Source organism: Hemitrygon akajei, chromosome 10 (genome assembly GCF_048418815.1).
Source record: "Hemitrygon akajei chromosome 10, sHemAka1.3, whole genome shotgun sequence".
In the NCBI taxonomy this organism is placed as follows: domain Eukaryota; kingdom Metazoa; phylum Chordata; class Chondrichthyes; order Myliobatiformes; family Dasyatidae; genus Hemitrygon; species Hemitrygon akajei.
This window is the reverse complement of record NC_133133.1, coordinates 72,205,834-72,231,707: the sequence shown is the minus strand read 5'-3', so window position 1 is coordinate 72,231,707 and position 25,874 is coordinate 72,205,834. Positions and strand designations below refer to the sequence as shown.

At 42.4% G+C, this 25,874-nt stretch overlaps 1 protein-coding gene across 4 annotated transcripts in view; it reads left to right on the top strand.

The window, feature by feature from the left end:
* The window catches only part of LOC140734466 (5-hydroxytryptamine receptor 2A-like), a 380,090-nt gene that overhangs the window by 96,470 nt on the left and 257,746 nt on the right, over positions 1–25,874 (top strand). Inside the window, exon 1 of one of the 4 annotated variants that reach the window (XM_073058453.1) lies at positions 5,288–5,351. The exons of the other annotated variants lie outside the window; for them this stretch is intronic. The gene's annotated coding sequence lies outside the window, so the exon portion shown is untranslated. Of the gene's footprint in view, positions 1–5,287; positions 5,352–25,874 lie in introns of those variants that run through there. 4 annotated transcript variants of the gene reach the window in all.

Here is a 25,874-nt window from a genome sequence, read left to right as displayed (position 1 = left end):
CCCTGATGTACTCGAGCCCAGGAAATAAGAAATCTCAGAGTCATTGCAGTTGTTTGATCACCAAGAAGCTGTTTCTATGTTGGAGCTTGTTTGATGATCACAGTTACAGACTGACACCAGTGTACACTTGCCTTAATCAAAGCATTGAGTATAGATGTCAGGAAGTCAGGTTGCAGCTGTATAAGACTTTAGCTAAACTACATTTGGAGTACTGTCTGCTACATGACAGGAAATATATGGAAGCCTTACAGAGGGTGCAGAAGGTTTCATCAGGATCTTGCCTGAATAGGAGAGTCTTGGCTATAAGGTGAGGTGTGACAAAGTTGGTTTGTTTTCTCTGAAGTTTCAAAGGCTGAGTGGCGATCTGATAGAAGTTTATGAGAGGCATAGATTGGGTAGATAGACCGAGTCTTTCTACCAGAGTGGAAATGTCAAATATCCAATGGGTGGATGGCTTCATTCTACTCCTTTGTCTTATGGTCTACTAGAAGACTGGTTTAAGGTGAGAGGGGGAGATTTTAAAGGGGTTGCATGAGGCAAGTTCTTTCTTACATAGAGAATGGTAGTCACCAGGGAGGGTGTGAGAAGCAGATAGGCTAAAATCATTTAAAATATTTATTTATTGAGACACATGCAGAATAGGCCCTTCTGGTCCTTAGAGCCCTGCTGCCCAACAATTCCACCTCCCCCTCCCCCCAGTTTAAACCTAGCTTAATCACAGGACAAGTCACAATTGACCTACCAACAGGAATGTCTTTGGAATGTGGGAGGAAACCGAAGCTCTGGAAGAAAACTCATGCGGTCACAGGAGAATGTACAAACTTCTTACAAGCGGTGTGGGAATTGAACTCAGGTCGCCTGTACTGTAAAACATTGTGCTAGCCACTATGCTACTGTGCCACCTGACACATTTAGGCAAATAGGCAATGAAAAGACAATGGGCAGGAGACGGGTTTAGTTAGGTCAGTGTCAGATATGGTGGGCGATGGGGTCTATTCCTTGGTGTGTCGTTCCATGTTCTACATTCTATACTTTTAAAAGGAAGAAGTATAGACAGGGACCTGATGGTCAGTACAGATACAGTACACTGAAGGGCCTGTTTCTATGCTGTGTGAGTTCATGTAAAAAATTTTAAAGCAAAGTGTTAATTCCTGAAGTTATTTTTAAAGCGAAAAGGAAAACTTAAGTTGGAATGGAGAGCTACAATTAATAGTTCTATTTAGTTCAGTTAGAATAGATACTGAAACTGTAAAATGGGCTCTTGACAAGATGCATCATGTTATACAGTCTAGCCAATGTAATTCAGCAACAGGTCTTGGCCTCGGATTATCTATTTGTATGAGAAATATCTGATGTATGAAACAGAACTACAGGAACACAATGCTGAGGGTTGAGGTGAAAAGCTACGTGATTGGCTTCATTATGAATAGCAGAAAAAGCTTTTTCTTAGTAATATGTTTATGCATTTACACAATTGTAATGCTTGTCGAAGGTAATTTGTCCATCTGACATTTAGCACCATTGGGTCACATCTCCATTGTTGAGCTCCAGATGTAGAGTTGGGAAGTTATGGCCATAGTGCAAAATCACAGGGAAAGTGCCTGCATTTTCCTGCTTGTTTATCTGTTTTCATATTGTTCAACACTATTTTCAACAACAATTTTGTTCGGTCTGGAGAATACTTTTTTCACAAATTCTTTTATTTCTATTTTACTCAAATAAGCAATACTCTGGGAGATCCATTCATTTTATATTTCCTTATCAAATAAGAATCAAGAGCACTGAGTTTCTTGGAGTGTACATCATTTGGTCCCTCAACACTGCCTCTTTCATCAAGAAAGCACAGCAGTACCTCCACTGCCTGATGAGATTGACGTGAGCATAGCTTCTCGTTCCCAGTCTAACCACATTCTACCAGTGCACCATCGAGAGTGTCTGACCAGCTGTATCACTAACTGGTATGCAAATTGTAAGACATCTGACTGCAAGGTTCTGCTACAGATTGTGAAGACTGCTAAGAGAATCATTGAGGTCTCTCTTCCCACTGCCATCCATGACATAACCTGAATCACTGCATTTGCAGAGCTCTCAGCATTGTCAAGGGCCCCTCACATCCATCCCACAGGCTCTTTGACCTCCTACCATTAGGCAGAAGGTACCACAGTTTAAGAACAAGGTCTATTAGGCTGGGTATTCCCCCAGGCTGTGAGACTTTTGAACACCCTGCTACTACCACCTGGAACTCATTATTTATGACAGCGCCAATGGCATTATACTGCTGTATATTTAACTACATGATGTATATGTATTTATGTCAACTTGGACTTCTGCAGAATTTTTATTATATGTTAATATTATTTTATGTGCTGTATGTAAAATATGTACTGCATTTTGAACCTTGGTCCCAACAGAGTATTGTCTCCTTTAGCTGTGTATGGTTGAATGACATTAAACTTGAAGTTGAGCAGACCCATTGTGATTATGCTGCCTCGTGGACCGATTCTATCAGTTCCGTTCACCCAATTATGAAATGTACCAGTTGCAAATTGCTTTGATTTTAACATGGTTTACAAATAAACCTTAGCAATTGAAATAATTGTGAATTTACAATCAATATCATTATGGATTCTTTAGCGCCAGCACCAATTAATGTGATGTATTGAGATATATTGCAATATTTAAATAGGAGGCACACTAATTGAAGCAAATGCTGGCAGAGAATCAACAACTAAGGCTATAACCACATAACTAAGGAAAACTGTAAAGAAATGCAGGATGGAATAGTCAGCATCTATTTCTTGTATGGTATACTGGAGACAATCATTGAGCAGGAGAAATGCCTCATATCCACAGAGACCCACTTACATCTTATAAATTCTAAACATTGAATGACAAACATTAATTTATTTCCTTTGCTGTTTGCAAGGCAGGTTTTCACACAATTGGAAATGAACTGCAATGGGCACAGGCACAATCTAGGACTGTCAGAGAAGGTGCCAGCTAGAACTAAACCTCCTGTTGCTAAGACTCAAGTCAAATACAAGTTTATTGTCATTGAACCGTATACATGTATACTGCCAAACAAAACCATGTTCCTCCAGACCAAGTTGCACAACACAGTACATAACCCACACACAGCAAAGTAATATTATCACAAATAAATTAACAAATAATAAGGTGTATTTATGGCACAAGTCAAAGAGTAAACCGTATTTGCTACTGGCATTCATACATGATGAGTCCTGGGTGATGGCAGGGAGTTCAGTAGTCTGAGGGAAGAAGCTGTTTCTAATCCTAACAGTCCTTGTCTAATGCTACTTAAAGGGTCTTAATGTTCTAATGTTGTCAATGGCGGGATCTGAAAATGATGATCCTGCAAAAATGAAAAAGATGAAAATCCTACAAGAAGTAGTGGATACAGACCAGACCCTCACAGGTAAAGCCCCCGCCACCATTGAGCACATCTACATGAAATGCTTGTGCAGGAAAGCGGCATCCATCGTCAGGGCACCACTCAGGACATGCTCTCTTTTCGCTGCTGTCATCAGGAAGAAGGTACAAGAACCTCAGCACTCACAACACCAGGTTCAGGAACAGTTACTACCCCTCAATGATCAGGCTCTTGAGCAAAAGAGGATAACTTCACTCAACTTCACTTGCCCCATCATTGAAATGTTCCCATAACCAATGGACTCACTTTCAAGGACTCTTCATCTCATGTTCTCAATATTTATTGATTATCTATTTATATTATTGTTTCTCCTTTTGAGCTTGTTGTCTTCTGCACTTGAATACCCTCATTGATTTGGAAATAGTTATTATTTTATAGATCTGTTGAGTATGCCCACAAGAAAATGGATCTCAGGATTGTATATGTTCAGGCATAAGTATGTTGATAGTAAAGTTTACTTTGAACTTATACTCCACCTTCCTCTGTAATTCTTCCAATTGCAAATTGAAAGTATGAGAGGCATATAATTCTTATTCTACCCTTACCTCTGTTTACATGCCTCCTCCAGTCCTCCCATTGCTCTCTCTGACACTAGCAGGTATATGGGCAGAAGGAAAGGGTAGACTATGTGCCAACTCACTCAAGAGCATGAGTTTGTCTGTAGAGAGCAGTTGAAATATTTTGTGACACTATCAAGAAAATGGCCGATTTCAGAGGAAACGTCTGAAATAAGTTTGAACAGTACATAGGAATTGGCAGAACCAATGGCAGTGTCAGTATAAAAATTCACAAATAAGGTGAGAATCAAAAGGCTCAAAATAGGGCTCATTAGTGGGATCATATTACCTGAATCAAGTCAAATGTATGCTGGAGAACTCAATGTTCACAGAACTGATGAAACGCTTGAATCAAGCACAAACTGAATTAGATGCATCAAGAGAAAATTACATTGCAATGAGAAATTAGTCTCAGAACCCTGAAAATCCTATGATGAATGTCATAGCAGAAATGGATTTACTGATATCAGCTGATTTACAGCGTAGATGTTTACATCAAGGCATAGTTTAAGATAATCCAAAATGAGTTAAACAGAGATCGTGATGCTGTGACTTCAAGGAGCAGGAAAGAAGAAATAAGACAGGATGTTAGAGTGGGTGTTAGGATGTAAAACAATGTTAATCAGAGGCACATAATGGGGAGGCTTCAAAACATCTTATGTAAACCTTGTTGTGATAAAATACATGGGATCCAATAATGTACAATGCCCAATGTACAAATTATTGTAGTAGATAACAAGCCTATTTTAAGTATTATGTGAACAGTTTTTCTGTTTAGAATATGTAATTGTATTTATTCATAATTATGATGAAGCAATAATTGCAGGACAGGAATAATTGTAATTAAACCTATCTGGAAGAGCAATTACCAGTACGTAGAGTAAATATTTCAGTAACATTACAAACAGCTTACATTGAAGTCCTTTGCAGATCAGTAAGTTTAGAGAATAACTGAATGTATATTTAATCACAGTTATAAATGTGTAAGGTATATTTGTAAATAGTTAATTATTAACAGTTAACTGCAGATGTTTTTGAATGTAAATAATTAATTGCATGTATTTTTAAAAGGAAAACATTGTAGTATTTAAGTATATCTTCAAAAGCCATGAAGTTTGGTTGGGTTTTAGCAAACCTTGACAAAATACTGAATTATGCTGCTCTGTGACTTCCATATGGCATAACATCTGAAATATCATTTCACCAGATACTGCTGGTAATGGAAAATTTACTGCCTTACAATGATGCCTTATTGGTATTTCTACTTCTGTTATATGTCTCAGTAATGAACAACACTAAAGAGCCGATGGACACTACAGTGGCAGAAGGAAGCACATTGGAAGGTAAAGTACACAGAAATCACCATGTATAGGAATTAGATCAGAGCTTAGAGGCATTCTGTTCCTCAGCTGGAACTACTACATCTACCAGTGTGCAAGGAGTTCAGCAAAGATTCATCTGAAATGTGAAGAGATTGGGAATATTAGCTTTATCTTTGCCAGTGTTTTGAAGAATTGGAGAGGACTTCATTGAAACATAAAATTATAATGAGAGTGGACAGACTAGATGAAGGGGACTCTTCAATAGTAAAGAAGTCCACTTCAAGCTAACAATAGAAATTACCTACTGGGATTCATATTTTATAACTCTTTATGTTCCAATGTTTATCTCTTTGGTCACAAGGGGACAGAATTGCACCATTTTATAAAGATCTGAAGTAAGACCCAGAAGGTGCATTCAATAGGACCATAAGGTATAGAAGCAGAAGGCCATTTGCCCCATTGAGTCTGCTCCACCATTTCATCATGTGGATCAACGAGCCCCAATGTTCGGCCTTTTCCCTGTACCCCTTCCTGCCCTGACTAATCAAGAATCTATCAACCTCTGCCTTAAACTTAACAAATGACTTGGCCTTTACAATGGTCTGCAGCAACCAATTCCACAGATTCACCACTCTCTGCCTGAAGAAATTTCTCCTCATCTCCATTCTAAAGATACATCCTTCTATTCTGAGGCTGTGTCCTCTGGTCTTAGAACCCCTCCCTCCGCCATCACGGGAACTATCCTTTCCACATCTACTCTATTGAGGCCTTTCAACTTTTGAAAGGATTCAAAGAGATTCCTCTGGGCTGCAAGATGAAGACAGGAGAGTATGGAACTGAGAGGGGTGTATCTGGGTCACTGGGTAGCACCACTAAGCCCTCTGGAGATGTCATGGGCTTATGAATGAAATGTCAAAGAAGACCCCAATGAGGTAGCTACCCTCCTTGTCACCACTCCAAGCCCACTGCCAACATCAAGAGTGCCGACTTATCAAAGGGATTGAAACATCAGGTACTATTAGCTCTACTCTACTACTCCCTCATTTTTCTGAATTCCAGTGAATACACACCCAGAGCCATCAAAAGCTCCTCATATGATGACTTTCAATCCCAGAATCATTTTTGTGAACCTCCTTTGAATTCTCTCAAATGTCAGCACATCCTTTCTTAGATAACTGCTCACAATACTCTAAGTGAGGCCTTACTAATGCTTTACAAAATCTCAACATTATAGCCTTACCTTTATATTCTCGACCTCTCAAAATGAATGCTAACATTACATTTGCCTTCCTCACCACCGACTCAACCTGCAAGTTAACCTGTAGGGAATCCCGTATGAAGACTCCCAAGTTACTTTGCACCTCAGGTATTTTTTTAATTTTCTCTCCATTTAGAAAATAGTCTATGCTCCTATTTCTTCTACCAAAGTGCAAGATTATAGACTTCCTAACACAGTTTTCATCTGCCATATCTTTGATCTTTGTGCAATCTCCTAATCTAAGTCCTTCTGTAGCTTTTCTGCTTCCTCCACATTATCTGCCACTCCACCTATTTTCGTATCATCTGCAAACTTGGCCACAAATCCATCAATTCCATCATCCAAATCATTGACATATTTACGTAAAAAGAAGATCCCTGTGGAATATAACTAGTCAATGGCAGCCAACCAGGAAAAGTTTCCTTTATTTCCACTATTTGCCTTCTGCCAATCAGCCAATGCTCTATCCATGCGAATTTCCTTCCTGCAATATCAAGGGCTCTTAGCATATTAAGCAGCCGCGCATGTGGCACCTAATCAAAGGCCTTCTAAAAATCCAAGTACACAACATTCTCTTTTGCCTATATTGCTTATTACTTTTTCAAGGAATTCCAACAGAATTGTCAAGAAAGATTTTCCCTTGAGGAAACCATGCTGGCTTCAGCCTATTTTATCACTTGACTCCAAGTACCCCAACACTACACCCTTAACAATCGACTCCAACATCATCCCAACTACTGAGGTCAGACTAACTGTCCTGTAATTTCCTTTCTTCTGCCCAATCCTCTGAAATCATGCCAGAATCTATTGATTCTTGAAAGATCACTACTAATTCCCTCCACAATCTCTTCAGCTACCTTTTTCAGAACCCAGGGGTGTAGTCCATCTGGTCCAAGTGATTTATCTACCTTCAGACCTTTCAGTTTCCCAAGCACCTTCTCCCTAGTAATAGCAACTTAACTCACTTCTGCTCCCTGGCATTCTCAAACTTTCCGGTATACTGCTAGTGTCTTCCACAGTGAAGACTGGTTCAGAATACTTATTCAGTTCATCTGCCATTTCCTTGTCCCCCATTTCTACTTCTACCGCATTATTTTCCAGTTATCTAATATTTACTCTCACCTCTCTCTTACACTTTATATATCTGAAGGAATATTTGGTATCCTCTTTAATATTATTGGCTAACTTACCTTTGTATTCCATTTTTTCCAACTTTATAAATTTTTTAGTTGCCTTCTGTTGGCTTTTAAAAGCCTCCGAATTTTCTAACCTTCCACTAATTATTGCTCTATTACATGCATTGACTTTTATGTTGATGTTTACTTCTCTTGCAACAGACACCCAGAATCTTTCCTAGAAGTATCTGGTGACAGTCATTTAAAACTGAGGCATGGAGAAATTTCTTCTCTCAGAAGGCAACGATTTTCTTGAAGTATTTTCCCCTAGGGTAATGCAAGCCAGATAATTAAATGCATTTAAGGTGGAGATCAATAAATATTTGAAAGATTAGGGCATTGAGGGTTATTAAGAGCTGGCATAGAAGAATTAAAACTAGTATGGATTAGCCATGATCGCATTAGGTGGCAAGTCAGACTTGAGGGACTGGATGATCTATTCCTGCTCTTATTTTCCTGTGCTCTTGTGGAGAACATGGGCCTACTAAGCTTGAACTATGCTTAAAGATGTACAGCAAGATGCCACGCTCCCTGTTGTGCATCCTTTTCAGCTTGCTTCTGAGAATGTTAAAAAAATTGCTGGAATTATCTCCTCACTGTTCATTATAGAGGAACTCCATAATCCTCTCTGAATCCTATCTACAGAATATATTTATTTCAAAAGCTTAAAATACGGGTGATTGAGGGCAGACAGGATCATTAACTGAAAGGTAACCACCTGGACTTTGCTGCGATACTTTCTGGAATCTGGCCTTGGATAATGAGTGGACAGTTTTGAAAACTATACATTGGAACTTAGGAATATTCTTTAATGACACTTTACAAGGATCCAGGTAGTAACCAATGCCAGGATCAAAGCGCGAGATCACTAGCTGTTGAATCTGGAGTCCCCCATTGAGTGGAGTGAACATCCTGTCTTGATGTATACTGTAAGTTGTCAGTTTGATTTGATTTCACTTTAGTATATCATACAGGCTAGCTACTGCTTTCTGTTTGTTGTTCTATTTCCGATAACACTTGCAGAATCTGGAAGTACCAGGTCAAAAAACAGGTCATTCTGTTCTGTTACAAAATGACAATTCCTCTATCCCAAACAGTTATATAAACATTGTAAAAAGCTGTTTATCACAGGCATATCCTTTCTATGGAGGCTGGACAAATATTCCAGGTGTTTTTTCATCAGGGCCTTGTATAATTGTCATAAATATCTTTTATTCTTGTTACTCAAATCCTCTTGCAAACATGTTCTCTTTAATACTGAATATCATTTCCAACCTATCTTCCAATTCACTGCTGCACTGAATCATTACATGTTACTCAACATTCCTTCAGTTTCCCTCATTGCAACATCTTCTAACTTTGGCAAAGTCATTGTCTCTTAGGAGATCTAAATTTTACTATCTTGGTTCGCTTTTCAACCCAGGTTGATGTTCCTCATCCCCTGAACTCTTGACAAAATTCCATTTGCCATGGTACCTGTGTATCGCTACCATCCCTTAATGACAACAGTTATCTCAGGGAGATAGTGCCTGAATTTGTTGCACTCCCACTTCAAGTATCAGATTCTGTATGGGCTCCCATGTATTGCTCCTTACACTTCCTTCTTTGCATCAAATTAAATGAATTGAATAAGGTCTTTCAATGTTACTGCCAGGGATAATTTCTACAGGGATTTTGGCCTCAGTGCAATATGGAAATCCCCTGCAACAGCTGTTGTTCATTAGGAGGTTTCAGTTACATCCACATCTTATCTATACCCAGATAATTTACAGTTACTTCATTTTGGCACTTATGGTTTCTTTTTGAACCCAACTTGTATTGTCGATGTGACTCGCCTCTGTAGAAAATCACACTGCCGTCACCATCTGCATTGAGCTATTCACTACTTGAATTCTGAATCAAGACTAACAAATTTATCACCTACTTATAGTACCATCTCCTTCTGGAAGCCCTTTTGCAGGCTCCTTTGAATTTTACTTCGATCTGAATTCCCTCATTCGTTGATCCAGCTATGATTCCACAATACGTGATCTATGAAAGTTTAGAAATAATAGCTTTTGGCCTGTGCCTAACCTAATTATTTATTACCCATTCATATTCTCCAGTCATTTTTTGGCATAGGCAAAAGTGATAAGCTGTGAAAGCAGCTGACTAATGTATCCCATTGGGGTTTTCTCTATGTCCTCATCTGAGAGCTCATTTGTACATGTTGATGATAGTAGAATCAGCAATGTCCATTCCAGCAAAAGCAATGAAGTTTCCTTCATCTGCTTACTTATAGTGGGTTTGCTTTGTTATGTGACCTCCCTGACATGGTGCAGTTATTGTTAATCCTCTAGAGTGGGAATGCTGCATCTTTTCCCTTCTCTCAAGCTTCCAATGTGTTTGCTATGTCTACTGCCTTCCACCATCAATCTGGCTCAATGTGCACCAGCTGAGTAGCCGTTCCAAAACTTGCTGCCAACATGTTGTATGGAGGTTACTGTATATTGCTTTGCTAATTGCATTGGCAAGTAACGGAAAAGAGGCACCAATATGGCATTCTTTATAAAAATATTCACTCTCAAATAAACAGTGCTTGGTACAATGATATATCAAAATAATGCCATGTATTCTCGTCAATCCTTGTAGATTGTAGATTTGCCTATCAGATTCCCCAGGACACCCCAAAAGTGTAGCTGGTGTGTGACCCTGAATTCTAGACAGCTGGCACAAAGCTATATAGGTGAATCTGATTCTTGAAATGTGGCTCCATGCCAACTGTCCAAATTTCAGGGTTGCACACCCAAATGCACTTTCAGGAAATCCTGAGAAAAACATTCTGGTATTTGTGCTGAAAATGTGATCTCGCTGAAGGTGTTGGACTTTTGTTTGATGGCAGTTATGTACATCCCTGCTACAAAGCTCTGAGCTAACTATAAATTATCAGCAGAATTAATTCATCGTGATCTCTGGAAAGGCTAAAACAGTGCACAAAGTTTACATGAAGTAAAGGAAGTTAGAACCATTTTTGATTACATGTGAGTTTGAGATAGAGCCCATTACATTTTTTTAAATAAAGAAGAATTAGATAGCTATTTGAGAAGAGTAATTTTAGAGGAGTATTATTGACCACTGCTATTGGACAATAGCTGATGTGGAGCTAAGAACTGGTATTGATTTGATTAGTCAAAAGATCAATTTCTGTGCAGCAATATTCAATGATGAAAATGGTGAATGTAAAGTTTAATCACAGTGGTAGCTGCACTGCATGTTATAGAAAGGTTTAGAATTTAATTAACTGCAGGAAACACAGATTCACCTCCCTATTAATCAAAGAAAGGTTTCCAATCTATCTAGATGAATCTAGCTAAAGTAATTACATTACTCTTTTGGGCTCCATTCATTTTTCTTAAATTGTCATGACATTGCTCTTGGGTTTCAGGATCCTGAATTATTTTTGATGTTTAGTTTGGTACTGGTATAATCAAATTACCCATCACAATATGGCAATACACAGATTGAAGAGGTTCAACTCTCTCCCAGTTAATGAACAGGTACATAATTAAGTTTAATGCAACAAGATGTTTAATTTAACCTCATTCATCAGAAAATACAATCTCCTTTTGTTGGAACAAAGGTTAGAGAAACCACTTTACATCTCATGCAGCACCCACTCCCACAATAAGCAGTGCTTTTCACCAGCATCTGTCTGCATGGAGCAGTGATATATTTAGCAAAGCTGCTGCCTCACAGCCCCAGTGACCTGGTGCTGACTGTGTGGAGTTTGCCCATTTTTCCTTTGACTGTATAGATTTACTCACAAAGTTCTGGTTTCCTCCTAGATCCCAGGGATAGTTTAGCAAGTTAATTGGTCACTCTAAATTGCTGTAACTGCCAGAGAGTGGTAGAATATAGCAATTCACCAACCATTTACACTAATCCTATTTTATTCTCCTTGCAAGGGAATACAATAGGGCTAATGTAAATGGATAGGTAATGTGTGAGCTCAATGGGGCGAGAAACCTGTTTTCATGCCAAGTGATACTATAACAATCTCAAGGCATCAGTTTACAAATTATCGGCCTTCCTTGTGCATGCTTCTGAAGCCAAGCAGCATACTGGCAAATGTTTGCAACACCATCCAATAAATATGATCTTCATACATCCCAGTGAAGAAAAGGAGGAGCGCTGTAACACTCAGGATGAAGGCCAGTGTGCGAAAAGGGAAGATCGAGGAAAGAAGGCGTCATCACTGCCCGGCAATGGTGGAGCGTACCATCATCATTACCATTATGACAAACAAAGAGGGTGAGCAGCACAGTGCAACTTTCACCATAAGAAATGTGGAGATTGGATGATAGAGGAACTAGGGCAGACATTAAACATATGGATCAAATGCCCACTGTTGCCTTCTTTTCATTAGCATAATTCAAGGGAAGATATGAAGCATTTAATACCACAGAAATCGGTTTGGTGGACTGGAGGGACCCTCTACATCTGTTGGGTAGAATCAGCCAGCTGAAAATATTATTGCTAGCCACAAGTGACTTGATCATCATTGAATAATAATTTAGAATCAATTAAGGTGGCCAGAGAGGATTACAACATTATTATATTATAGCCCAAAGACATCCTAATGATCTGTGAGAGCCATGCTCTGGAACAAATGTTTAAATTCAGTGAGGTGAATTTAAAGGCAAAATCTGGATGTCAGGAAAGCAAATAAGCAACAGATATCTGTAACATTGTATATAATTAATTAGAATGTAATTGGTTTATCTTTATTTATTTAGATTTCAGGTTCCAAAGAATCGTAGCACCAAGTCTGAGGTTATTTTCCTTCCATGTAAAAGCTGCCTCCTGTCATTTAATTTTTGTATAATGAAGGATATCTTGGGAATTTAACTGCTTTACTAACCAGCAGAGGGTTGTATATGACATGATCGTACAAGGTGAAAATAATCTTGAATGACAAATGACTGGGTCATGCAGAATAGCAATAACCAAATATGTTGAGCATGGAAAAGTTTGGTGTGCTCTGGTGAACAAATTAACTAATCCAGAACTTCAGGCATGATGAGTTGGAGTCACAGGATCCTACCTAAAATAAGATAAAACTTTACTTATCCTGAAGGAAATTATAGTTGCAAGATCGTTCAGTCAGCAATATATATTTTAAAATACAAAAATTTAAGCATTGAGGTATGAAAAAAATGTGTATTAAAAAGTAATAGTGCAAATACAGATGTGCAATGAAACTGTGTACTTATATTCTTAAGGAGGGGGAGAATAGAGTCTTACAGCCACAGGGAGAAAGGAGCTCCTGTGGCATTCAGTGGTTCACCTCAGTCTGTTACTAAAGGTGCTTCTCTGTTTGTCCAGTATGTCATGAGGAGGGTGAAAGGGATTGTCCATAATGCTTCAAAGCTTCCACAGCATTCCCCTCTCTGAGACAACCACCAGGGGATCCAATTCCACCCTCAGAACAGAAACAGCCTTCCTGCTGAGCTTATCTATTGTCTTCCCCTATGTGTGTTTTCAGGATACAAAGCATGTTAACTCCAAGATATTCAGTGATTCTGATACCGCTTGCATACTGTTTTGCAGTATCAATGACCGTTCACAGCAGCCTAACACATTTCACACCATTCGATTATCCATAGATTTCTCTCCTCCTGATTGAAGTTTTGATGTTTCTCTCACACAGTTAACTGGACCTTTGTCTCAGCTATGGCCCAGAGCTCCTCAGAGCTTTTACCCAACCACTGACATGGTCATGTCACATTTTCTGTGTCCAAGTATTGAACAAATGCCTATATACATGTATACTCTGAGGAGAAAAAAATCATTGCCTTATCGGTTTGCAAACCACTTATCCTATCCACTGCCGCCAGCCTCATAGTTCCCACATCCCGCACTTCCCATTTCTACCTCCTACCCAAGATCCAGAAACCTGCCTGTGCAGGTAGACCCATTGTCTCAGCTTGCTCCTGCCCCACCGAACTCATTTCTGCATACCTTGACACTGTTTTATCCCCCCTTGTTCAATCCCTTCCCACCTATGTTCCTGACATTTCTCACCCTTTGAATTTTTTCAATGATTTTAAGTTCTCTGGCCCCCACCGCCTTATTTTCACCATGGACGTCCAGTCCCTATATACCTCCATCCCTCACCAGGAAGGTCTCAAAGCTCTCCACTTCTTTTTGGATTCCAGACCTAACCAATTCCCCTCTACCAATACTCTCCTCTGTCTAGCAGATTAGTTCTTAGTCTCAATAATTTCTCCTTTGGCTCCTCCCACTTCCTCCAAACCAAAGGTGTGGAACAGTTCATTTTCCAAGCCTATACTGGTATCTGTCCCCCTCTTTTCCTTCGCTACATCGACGACTGCATTGGCGCTGCCTCCTGCATGCATGCTGAGCTCGTTGATTTCATTAACTTTGCCTCCAACTTTCATCCTGCCCTCAAATTTACCTGGTCCATTTCCGACACCTCCCTCCCTTTCTTGATCTTTCTACTTTCTACTTATCTTTCTGCTTATCTACTGATATCTACTATAATCCCACTGACTCTCACAGCTATCTGGACTATTCCTCTTCCCACCCTGTCTCTCGCAAAAATGCTATCCCCTTCTTGCAATTCTTCCATCTCTGCCGCATCTGCTCTCAGGATGAGGCTTTTCACTCCAGGACGAAGGAGATATCTTCCTTTTTTAAACAAAGGGGCTTCCCTTCTTCCACCATCAACTCTGCTCTCAAACGCATTGTGGTGAACTACATATTCCTGTCTGGACACGCCCCCACGCTGACTGCTCCTGTGGCTCCTCCCACTGACCGTGGCTCCTCCCACAGACCCCAGTATAAAGGCAATTGAGGCCTGAGCCCAGCCCTCAGTCTCCAGGATGCAGTGTGGTGGTCAATTGCTGCTTGTTCTTTCTTCCAGTCAATAAAAGCCAATATCTCGCCTCACGTCTCAGAAAGTTATTGATGGTGCATCACGCATCTCTCCCATTTCACGCACATCTACTCTCACCCCATCCTCTCATCACCACAACAGGGACCGCCTTCCCCTTGTCCTCAACTACCACCCCACCAGCCTCCGGATCCAGCATATTACCCTCTGTAACTTCCGCCACCTCCAACGGGATCCCACCACCAAGCACACCTTTCCCTCTCTACCCCTCTCTGCTTTTCGCAGGGATCGTTCCCTCCGTGACTGCCTGGTCCACACGTCCCTCCCCATAGACCTCCCACCTGGCACTTATCCCTGCAAGCATAAGTGCTACACCTGTCCCCACACCTCATCTCTTACCACCAATCAGGGCCCAAAACAGTCCTTCCAGGTGAGGCAAAACTTCACTTGTGAGTCTGTTGGGGTAATCTATTGCATTCGGTGCTCTCGGTGTGGTCTCCTCTACATCGGCGAGACCCGACGCAGGTTGGGGGACCGCTTCGTCAAGCACCTCCACTCCGTCCGCCACAACAGACAGAATCTCCTGGTTGACACCCACTTCAACTCTGCTTCACATTCCCATTCGGATATGTCCATACATGGCCTCCTCTACTGCCATGATGAGGCTAAACTCAGGTTGGAGGAGCAACACCTCATATACCGTCTAGGTAGTCTCCAGCCCCTTGGTATGAACATTGAATTCTCCAACTTCCGGTAACTCCCTCCTTCTCCCTTCCACCATCCCACTTTCACTCTGCCTCCTCTTCTAACTGCCTATCACCTCTCTCATGATTCTGTCTTCTTCTACGACCCATAGTGCTTTCCCCTTACATTCCTTCTTTACCTCTCCTACCTATCCCCTCCTCCTTGATCTTTCCTCTGATTGGTTTTTCACCTGGCACCTTCCACCCACCCCCCACCTTCTTTATAGGGCCCCTGCCCCCTCCTTCTTCAGTCCCGACGAAAGGTCTCGGCCCGAAAAGTTGACTGCTCATTTCAACAGATGCTGCCTGACCTGCTGAGTTCATCCAGCTTTTGTACATCTTTCCCACTCCCCCCGTCTTTCTGCTTTCCGCAGGGATCGCTTCCTACGTGACTCTTTTGTCCATTCATCCCCCCCATCCCTTCCCACCAATCTCCCTCCTGGCACTTATCCTTGTAATTGGAACAAGTGCTATACCTGCCCTTACACTTCCTCCCTAACCACCATTCAGGGCCTCAGACAGTCCTTCCAGATGAGGCAACACTTCACCTGTGAGTCGGCTGGTGTGATATACTGTGTCCAGTGCTCCCGGTATGGCCTTCTATATATATTGGTGAGACCGTTTCACTGAACACCTATGCTCTGTCCACCAGAGAAAGCAGGATCTTCCACTGGCCACACATTTTAATTCCACTTCCCATTCCCATTCTGATATGTCTATCCATGGCCTCCTCTACTGTCAAGATGAAGCCACACTCAGGTTGGAGGAACAACACCTTCTATTCCGTCTGGGTAGCCTCCAACCTGATGGCATGAACATTGACTTCTCTAACTTCTGTTAATACCCCTCCTTCCTTTCTTACCGCATCCCTGATGTATTTAGTTTCCCCCCTTTTTTTCTCTCTTTGCCCATCACTCTGCCTGTTCTCCATCTCCCTTTGGTGCTCCCCTCCCCCTTTCTTTCTCCCTAGGCCTCCTGTCCCATGATCCTTTCCCTTCTCCAGCTCTGTATCCCTTTTGCCAATCACCTTTCCAGCTCTTAGCTTCACCCACCCCCTCCGGTCTTCTCCTATCATTTCGCATTTCCCCCTCCCCGCCCTACTTTCAAATCTCTTACTATCTTTCCTTTCAGTTAGTCCTGACGAAGGGTCTCTGCCTGAAACATCGACAGTGCTTCTTCCTATAGATGCTGCCTGCCCTGCTGCGTTTCACCAGTGTTTTGTGCATCAGGAACTTCTTTTGTGACCACGCAGATTAATGGGCCCTTGGAGTCCAGCAGGTCCTTATGTAGTATTCATTCCTTCAGTCTAAAAGACAGCATCACAATATGCATTTCATTCTGGTGATCTAGAGTAAGCAGGATGCATAAACAGAATGGATTTGCATTTGTAGGTAAATATTTTTAAAGTAACATCATAGATTTACACTAAGCCTTCAAATAATGCATTAAATGGTGTATTGTTTTCTCATTAATTTCTTTTTGCTGTTTTAGACTCAGTTTCTGAACAATTAGCTAATTTGCTAAATGTGCATTACTACATAATAGATTAAGAAATTAGATTCACATTATATTTAATATTTATTCATGGAATGTAGATTTTACACAGTAATTATATCAATGTAATTGGATGGTTTTAATTGGGAACACAGAAAGTGCACTGACATGCTGTATTTGAATTGAATGATAACCTTAAGCATATCTTGCTGTTCAAGCAAAGCAGGGCAATATGGAACATTTGTGTTATTTTACAGACACATTTCATGTTACATTTAAATGCAAGTGCTAGCATTATTTTAAAAGTCAATGTCAGGGTCATCCTCACTCTCAGAAACCTTGCTCCGTATCACTACAAATTGTCTCTCTACTGAGTTACATCATATTCGTCATTCTGAGTCCACTGTTATTCTTCAGATGTCACTAAGACTACTGCTCTCACTACTATTGGCTATCTTTCTCTAAAACAGAAGAGCGCAAGTAAATTGGAGCAAGAATAAACTCATCCAACCATCAATAGGGTTCTAGCAATTTGCCATTTCCCTTCTGCACCAGCCCTATCTCTGCTTTCTTACCCTTACAATTAGCCATGTGAAGCCAAGGAATCCTTTTAGATTTTTTTTCCGAGCTGCCAAACATGAAATTGCTGTTAGTTTGCAGGGCTTCTTCTGGGATTTCTGTCCAACTGATATTGAGAGTAACTCTCCGATTCAATTTTGAAGGCTGGAACCTGGAAACCTCATTTGAGTCAGTCTACTTGATGCATATTTACAAATATGTGAAGCAACAGCATGGGGAACCATCTTGGCTCCTGAAGCTTGTTACACTGTTTAGTAAGATACTGACTAATTTCAGCTGCACATTCCTTCCACTGAGGATAACCTTCCTGTCCCTCGCTGGTGTCTGCTTTAGAAGTTCCCTATGGTTTTATTGGCTTTTCAAAGTTAAACCATTCTTTTCAGAATCAACCTGGAAATGGGGAAACCACCATTCCCATTCACTATGACCTCTCCTTTTATCATGTCCATTTACTCCGACCTAATTCTCTTCCCATCCTGTGTTAATGGTGTTTTTAAAGTAACCTTTCAACTTGCTCATGTTTAGAATATGGAAGTAACCAGACCAGCAGGAAAAACCTGCCTTATCACAGAAGGAATCTGCCAGCTCAACACACACAGCTTTAGAGATCAGAATTGCAGCTGGGTCCGGGGAGCTGTGAGGCACCAGAATTACCATGGCAATATTGTGGTATTTGGAAGGAAAATCTTCCTCTTCTGATCTCAAGGAGGATAAGATGGCGGCCGGGACAAGGTCGAAGGCGCTCGGCAGATGATGGTGCTCGGGAGGCTGTATCGGAGGGGCTGGTCGGAGGCTCGAAGTTTTCGGACGGACTCAGAGTCTGCTGTCGTCGGGTGCTTCCGAGGCATTAATTGTCAGTGCCTGGAAGTTTATGGCAGGGAGAGTTCTCCCGTTTGCTGTCTGATATCGGGACGATTGGAGTCGATCGGAACTTGAGACTTTTTAAACCGCATCCATGGTCTGCATCTATCGAATTGTGGTATTGTTTTGCACTGCTGTAACTATATGCTATAATTATGTGGTTCTGTCAGTGTGAGTCTTGGTTTGTCCTTTTTTATTTTGTGATATCACTCCGGAGGAACATTGGATCATTTCTTAATGCATGCATTACTAAATGACAATAAACGAGGACTGAGTGTCCTCATAATCTAATCTAATCTAAATACTTGAGATTATGACAACCGTCCAAAATTACCATTCTAACGTCAGGGCACACTCCTTCAGTTTTTTCAATAGAATTGTTCCCCTGGTGTGTCAAATGTAAATTTGTTTAGTCCCAGGCATAAAAGATACTTGGATTTTTAATTGTACACTTTTAAAAGCTCTTGTCAATATTCATATTGCGATGATTTATTAAAAAAAGTTTTTATAGCTCCACAAAAAATGAGTGGAATGTGAAATATCTTGATCATATACTGACTTATAGATACAGGACCATAAGAGATATGAGCAGAATTAGGCCACTCGGGATCATCGAGTCTAAGTTGCCATTCCATCACGGCTGATTTATTATCCCTGTTAACCCCATTCTCCTGCCTTCTCCTGGCAATTTTTGATGTCCTGACTAATCTAGAACCCATCAAACTCCAATACAAATACACTCAATAACTTGGACTGAACAGCAGACCATGTCAATGAAGTTCACAAATACACCACCCTCTCACTAAAGAAACTTCTCCTAATCTCTGTTCCAAACAGACATACCTCTATTCTGAGGCTGTGCCTCTGGTCCTAGACTCACTCACAAATAGGAAACAACCTCTCCACATGCAGTTTATCGAAGCCTTTCAATATCCCATAGGTTTCAGTGAGATCCCCCTTCATACTTCTAATCTCTTGTGAGTACAGCCTCAGAACCATCAAATGCTCCTCATACATTAACCCTTTCATTCCTGGAATCATTCTCATTGATTCGCCTGGACTGCCATAGGTGCTTGGCCTCCCCTGGTAATCCTGACATAACCCACAGATTGATTGGTCTCTTATAGCACTCCAAGAGTGCTCTAATAGCACCATCCAGAGACAGAGAAGCAGTTTCAGCGACAGGTTACTGTCGATGCAATGCTCCTCAGACAGGATGAAGAGGTCAATACTCCCCAATGCCATTAGGCTTTACAATTCAACCGCCAGGACTTAAGAACTTTTTAAAAGCTATTATTAATGCTTTTTGAGATAGTGATTTAGATGCATATCATATTTTTTACTGAGTTAAGTATTGTATGTAATTAGTTTTGCTACAACAAGTGTATGGGACATTGGAAAAAAGTTGAATTTCCCCATGGGGATGAATAAAGTATCTATCTATCTATCTATCTATCTATCTATCTATCTATCTATCTATCTATCTATCTATCTATCTATCTAAGAGTGGGGACTAGGATGCCTCCCTACCTGTCTGGGTCCAGCTCAATCTCCAGTCCATGAATCCCCTCCTGTGTCAGCTAAGGATGTGGACCTCTCTGGTATTCTGGTTGAATGTGCTCATCTTCTGAGGTCTTCAGTAGAAGGAAAGTCACCTCACAGCCTTCACACTGGCCATACGACTGTACCATAGACCTCCTACCTGCACTAGTTCTCACCAGGGCTGCCTCTTTTCCCTCTTTCATCCTGAAATGGTGGCCATGGAAATTTACATAAAGGAGCCAAGGGGTTTATCTGCCCATCCGCCTCACCAGCAGGAGCAGGCTTCCTTTCTATGAGCAAGGAGGATGGCAAGCTCCATCCCTGCATTGATTATCGGCCTTTAAACAATATTACTGTGAAGAACTGCCACCCTCTTTCCCTGTTGGCATCTACCTTCAAGCATCTCTAGGGACCAACCATGTTTTCCAAAATTGATCTGCGTAATGCTTATAGTCTGGTTTGTATGAGAGAAGGGGATGAGCAGAAGACAGCTATCAACACTTCTAATGGCCACTATGAGTACCTTGTGATGCCCTTTGGTCTGGCCAATACCCTGCTGTTTTCCACATCTTTGTTAACAATATGCTCAGGAACATGTTGAACCAGTTTGTTTTTCTGTGTTTAGACAATGCCCTTATCTTTTCCTGGCCGGCTGGTGGCGTAGTGGGGAATCCAGCCACCTCCCTTGCACGCTTTCCATCTGTGCTGGGTTGAGCATTGAACTAGCAACTCAGCCTTGTAAAAATAAGAAAGCCTGCCAAAAAAAAAATGCTGTCACAACAGCGTCCTGATGACTCCACTTGGAGTTAAGGGCTTTCTTCTTCTTATCTATTCCTGCTCTCATCAGGAACATGTCCTGATTGTCCAAGGGGTTCTCAGATGGCTTCTCAAAAGTAACCTGCATGCCGAACCCAAGAAGTGTGTGTGCCATAAAGAGCAGGTGTTGTTCTTGGACTATATACTTTCCCCGTACAGAGTTCAGATGGACCCTACTAAAGTTGAGGCAGTTGCAAAGTGGCCCAAACCCTCCACAGTCAAACAGGTATGGTGCTTCATGGGTTTTGCAAACTTGAAACGCCACTTCATCTGAAAGTTCTGCTCTGTTGTGGCTCTCATAGATGCACTCCCCAGGAAGACCTCTGCAGGATTCCATTGGACAAGGAATCTCAAACAAGCATTTTTGGAGTTAAAGTGACGTTTCGTCACTGCCCCAATGCTGCAAGATCCAGACGCCTCATGGCCATTTTTAGTCAAGATGCATACATCTGATGTTGGCATCAGAGCTATCTTCTCTCAGCACTCTTCTGCAGATAGCCAGTTGCACCCTTTACCTTCCTTTCCCATTGCTACACTCTGGTTGAGAGTAATTATGATGCTGGGAACCGGGAACTTTTGGCTGTTAAGGAGGCCCTGGATGAATGGTGACACTGGCTGGAGGGGCAGCTCATCCTTTCTTGGTCTGGACAGATCATAAGAACTTCCCCTATATTCAGGATGCAAACAGACTCAACTCCTGTCAAGCTCGGTGGGGTCTCTTCTTCACCCGGTTTGATCTCATCCTCACTTAACTTCCCAACAGAAAGAGTACCAAGGTGGAAGCTCTCTCCCGGCAGTTTAGACTGATCTGAGGAGAAGGCTGATCAAGAGCCCATCCTGCCTCACTCATGCATTGCTGTCAGTGATCTGGGGAATAGAGTTGGAGGTGAGGCCCACTCAACAGTTGGACCCAGGCTCAGGAGGGAGACTTCCCAAATGACTGTTTGTCCCTGCTATGATGCACTCCAAAGTGTTGGAATAGGTTCACTCCTCCCTTTTGGCTGGCCATCCAGGAATTCAACAGACCCAGGAGTTTTATAAAGAGTTAATTTTAGTGGCTTTGTCCCACAACATCCATGACTTTGTATCTGCCTGTCACACCTGAGCTCAGAGCAAGATGTCCTGCCTGCATCCTGTGGGTCTGCTATGTCTACTGCCTGTGCCCCAGTACCACTGGTCCCACCTCTCGGTGGATTTTATCACTGGGCTGCCTCTGTCTAGCAGGAGCACTACCATTCTGGTCATTGTGGTTCGATTCTCCAAGGCAGGCCATTTCATTGCCCTGCCTAAGTGTGACAGGGGTCCGAGATGAGGATCGCTTGGATCCAAATGCTAGAGTGTCCGAAGCAAGGATTAAGACATGGTATCAAACTGGATCGAGAACTGAGCACAAAACAGATGCTAGATGGAACAAACTCCAGATGAAATCATTAGTAAGGCTTATGATTGAGCACTGAATCCAGCACTGTTCCTCAGGTCTGAATCCTTCCGTCTACAAGGAACTGCTGAACACCCCAAGCAGTTCCTCCTGATAAACTCAAGGAACCTGGCAATCCCCGGGTGAGCAGTTATTCTCGAGGAATGTCCTTGTTGGAGTACCTAGGACCGGATAGAACTTGGGACGAACAGCCCACCCGGAGGATTGTTCTTACATCCCCTTGCCCTTGGACCCTCTGAACAAGGGTGTCGATTCCCCAACAAATTGCTGCTACCACCCTGACTTGGGGCAAAATGGTGGTGGGCTGCTCTTCTGATTCCGGTTCATCAAACTGACAAGACAAGGCATCTGGCTTCTGGTTCTTTGACCCCAGTCAATAGGTCAGGATGAAATTAAAGCTGTTAAAGAATAAAGGCCACCAGGCCTGTCTGGAATTCAGCCGCTTGGCCTCCTGAATATAAGCCAGGTTCTTGTGATCTGCCCAAACAATAAATGGTTCTTGGCTCTCTCTAGCCTGTGCTGCCATTCCTCCAAAGCTAACGTAATTGCAAGAAATTCCCAATTCCCAATGTCATAGTTCACCTCTGCTGTGGATAACCTTCTGGAAAAGAATGCACATGGGTGTGCAATATTGTCTAAAGGTGTCCACTAAGACAACACTGCACCTACTCTGACACCTGAGCAGTCCACCTCCTTGATGAAGGAAAGGTCCAGGTTAGGTGCAACCAAAATGGGAGCTGCCATGAACCATTGTTTGAGCTCTTCGAAAACAGCCTCCACTTTGATAGTCCAGACAAAAGTCCATGGATTCTTGAGGGCTGTCAGCAGAGCTGCCACTGAGCTGAAGTTTCTGAAGAACTTTTGGTAAATGGTAACTGTTGGCAAATCCCAGGAATTGTTGGACTTGTTTCACACTGGATGGCTGTAGCCAATTTCCAGCTGCTTGTGTCTTACTAGGGTTCATCTTGAAATTGCCATTAGAAGTGATGAAGCCCAAGAAAGAAATGGTGGTTACGTGAAATTCAGACATCTCCAGCTTGATGTAAATCTCGCAATCAAGAAGCTTCTTTACGATATCTCTGATGTGAGTGACTTGCTCCTCCTTGGACTTAGAGAAAATTAGGATGTCGTCCAAGTAGATGAAGGCATATTTATGGAGAGCATCCCGGAGTACATAGTTTATAAAGACCTGGAAAACTACTGGTGCATTCACAAGGCTGAAGGGCATGACCAGGTACTCATCGTGCTCTGTCGGTGTGTTGAATGTCACCTTACACTCGTCACCCTCCTTTACGCACACCAGGCTGCATGTATTCTGCAAGTTTAGCTTCAAGTGTACTCTTGCCCCTTGAGGAATCGTGAAGGCAGTGTTCATAACTGGAAGAGATAACAACTCTTGATCGTTATGCGATTCAGCCCTCTATAATCAATGCATAGTCAGTCTCCCATCCTTTTTTCAGTATGAAGAAGAAGCCAGCACCAGTTAGAGAAGTGGAGGGCCAAATGAATCCCAGGGCAAGAACCTCCTTTATATACTCCTCCATAGAGCTTCTCTCTGGGCCTGAGTGTGCGTATAATCGACCCCATGGAAGACAGGTACCAGGCAGCAGATCTATAGTACAGGTGGAAGAGTCAATTCTTTTCCATTACTAAAGACCTGTTCCAAATCCTTGTAGGCAAAAGGTATTTTACCAGCTTGGGTGCTGCAATTATCCCTGAACCTTCTTCTGAGGATGACTGCTGAGACTCTGTCGGTAGTGGGGTTGATTCAGCAGACTTCAGAGTCTCCCCCATAGCTTCACTAGAGTCTTCAGTGAAAGCAGAGACCACGTTACAGTCTAAATCCTTGTCCATCTCCTCAGACATCGACGGTGAGGTGTGGCAAATGGTCCTTGTGCTCCTGAGATTTGGCTCCAAGGGTCTACTCTTTGGAGCCTTCCCCTTAGACGGGACCTAGCAACTGGAGCTCTTGGGCTTAGACTGCTTGGGCACCTCCATGGTTTGCTCCTGAACTAGAAATCTAGTTCTGACTTGACTGGGTTGGGACTCGCACAGGCTTATCTGGAAATGACTTGTTTCCGCTTGAGCTTAGGAGAGAGTTTCCAAAAATCTGTCTGCTTTTTGGCTGCTGTCTCAGGAGAGTCTGGGGATTGGAACACAAAGCCAAAAACATACCTTCTTGCAGCAACTAGACCATGCAATGATCCTCCCTTCCTTCCAGTTCATGGAAGAGTTATGCTGGGACAGGATCAGGGATATGTGAGGAAACTCAATTATATAGAAACTATTCTCCTCTGCATGATCCTCTATCCTCATCATATGCTGCTGACCTGCCCGGAACCAAGCGGACGGCCATCCAAGACAGTTGTGGGAATGGGTTGACTCAACACTTGCAGTGGTATGTTGAGCTGAAGGGTGGTCCCCAAGTCCAGGAGATTTCCCACTGCTCCAGAGTCCAAACAAAAAGCATTTACTTCTCGTCAATATACACCCCAGGCGATCTCCGCCCTCAGTGTGACACCAAAATCCATGAGATTGGGAGTGGATTCTGCTACCGTCACAGTCCTCCCGACACTGGTCGGTTTGAACAGTTCTCCTGACAGCTGCTGCTTCAGACATTCAGTCCGCTGCTGACCTGTTTCTCGGTGGAAACTGCAGCAACCTTGATTCGGAAGCCAGAACCTCTCATCAGTGGAGATGCTTATGTGACCGATTGGCATGGGTTCAACAAGATCCTGAGCAGGAGACGGGCTGCTCATGGTACGAGGTCAGGGGATAGGACAACTATGTGTTGAGTCTGGCCTCGGACCAGCCCTCTTTGGACTCTTGATGTTGTCCTACTTACGCTCTGTCAGACGATTGTCTAGACGAACAGATCAGTTGATCAGAACCTCTAAGTCCTCAGCTGGTTCACTTAAGGTGAGGACATCCTTCAGTTCATCTCGGAGTCCATGGTGGTGTAATGTGGTCAAGGCCTCCCCCTTGGGCCAAGGTCCAGAATTCAATCATGGCCTTCCCCCCGTCCAATCTTCATCAGGTGGTCTGAAGCTCGGCTGGCTCCAGCAGGGTGATGGAACACCTTCCACATGGCGCCCATGAATTCCCCTGAGTCCAAGCAAATCTCTGAGCTACGTTCCCAATGATCTTCTAGTTAGAAGAGAGATAATGAAGGCCACCTTTCTGTGCTCTGAAGGGAACCGGGGGTGGCTGGAGTAATGAACAGTGGATGAGGAAGCCCTGGCAAGAGCTGGAGTCACCGTCGAATCTCTCCACGGTTTGAAGATGGACTAGCTCCGCAGAGTGACCGACAGCTTCACCTTAGCAACTCTGACTTCCCTCCTACAGTAGTTGGCACACGGTGACCTGGAGGTTGTGTATCTTCAGGCTCTGTCTTGAAATTTTCTTGCTGTGGCTGGCCACAGTTGACAAAAGACTCTTATACCCTACTGGGTCCATGTTGGCACAGTAGTTCTGTGATGAGAGTCCTTCTTGTAAATGGCTTGGATCCAAATGCTGGACTATCTGAAGCAAGGATCGAAGCATGGTATCAAACTGGATCAAGAACTGAGCACGAAACAAACGCTAGATGAAATCGCTAGTAAGGCTTGCAATTAATCATCGAGCCACAGTTCAGGTGCCCCTTAAATACTCAATTCTTGGTGCCCAAAGCATGATTGTCAATTAGCGGTACAGTCCTGAATCTTTAAAGGGGCCTGCTATCCATACTCCGGAGAGTAAGGGTG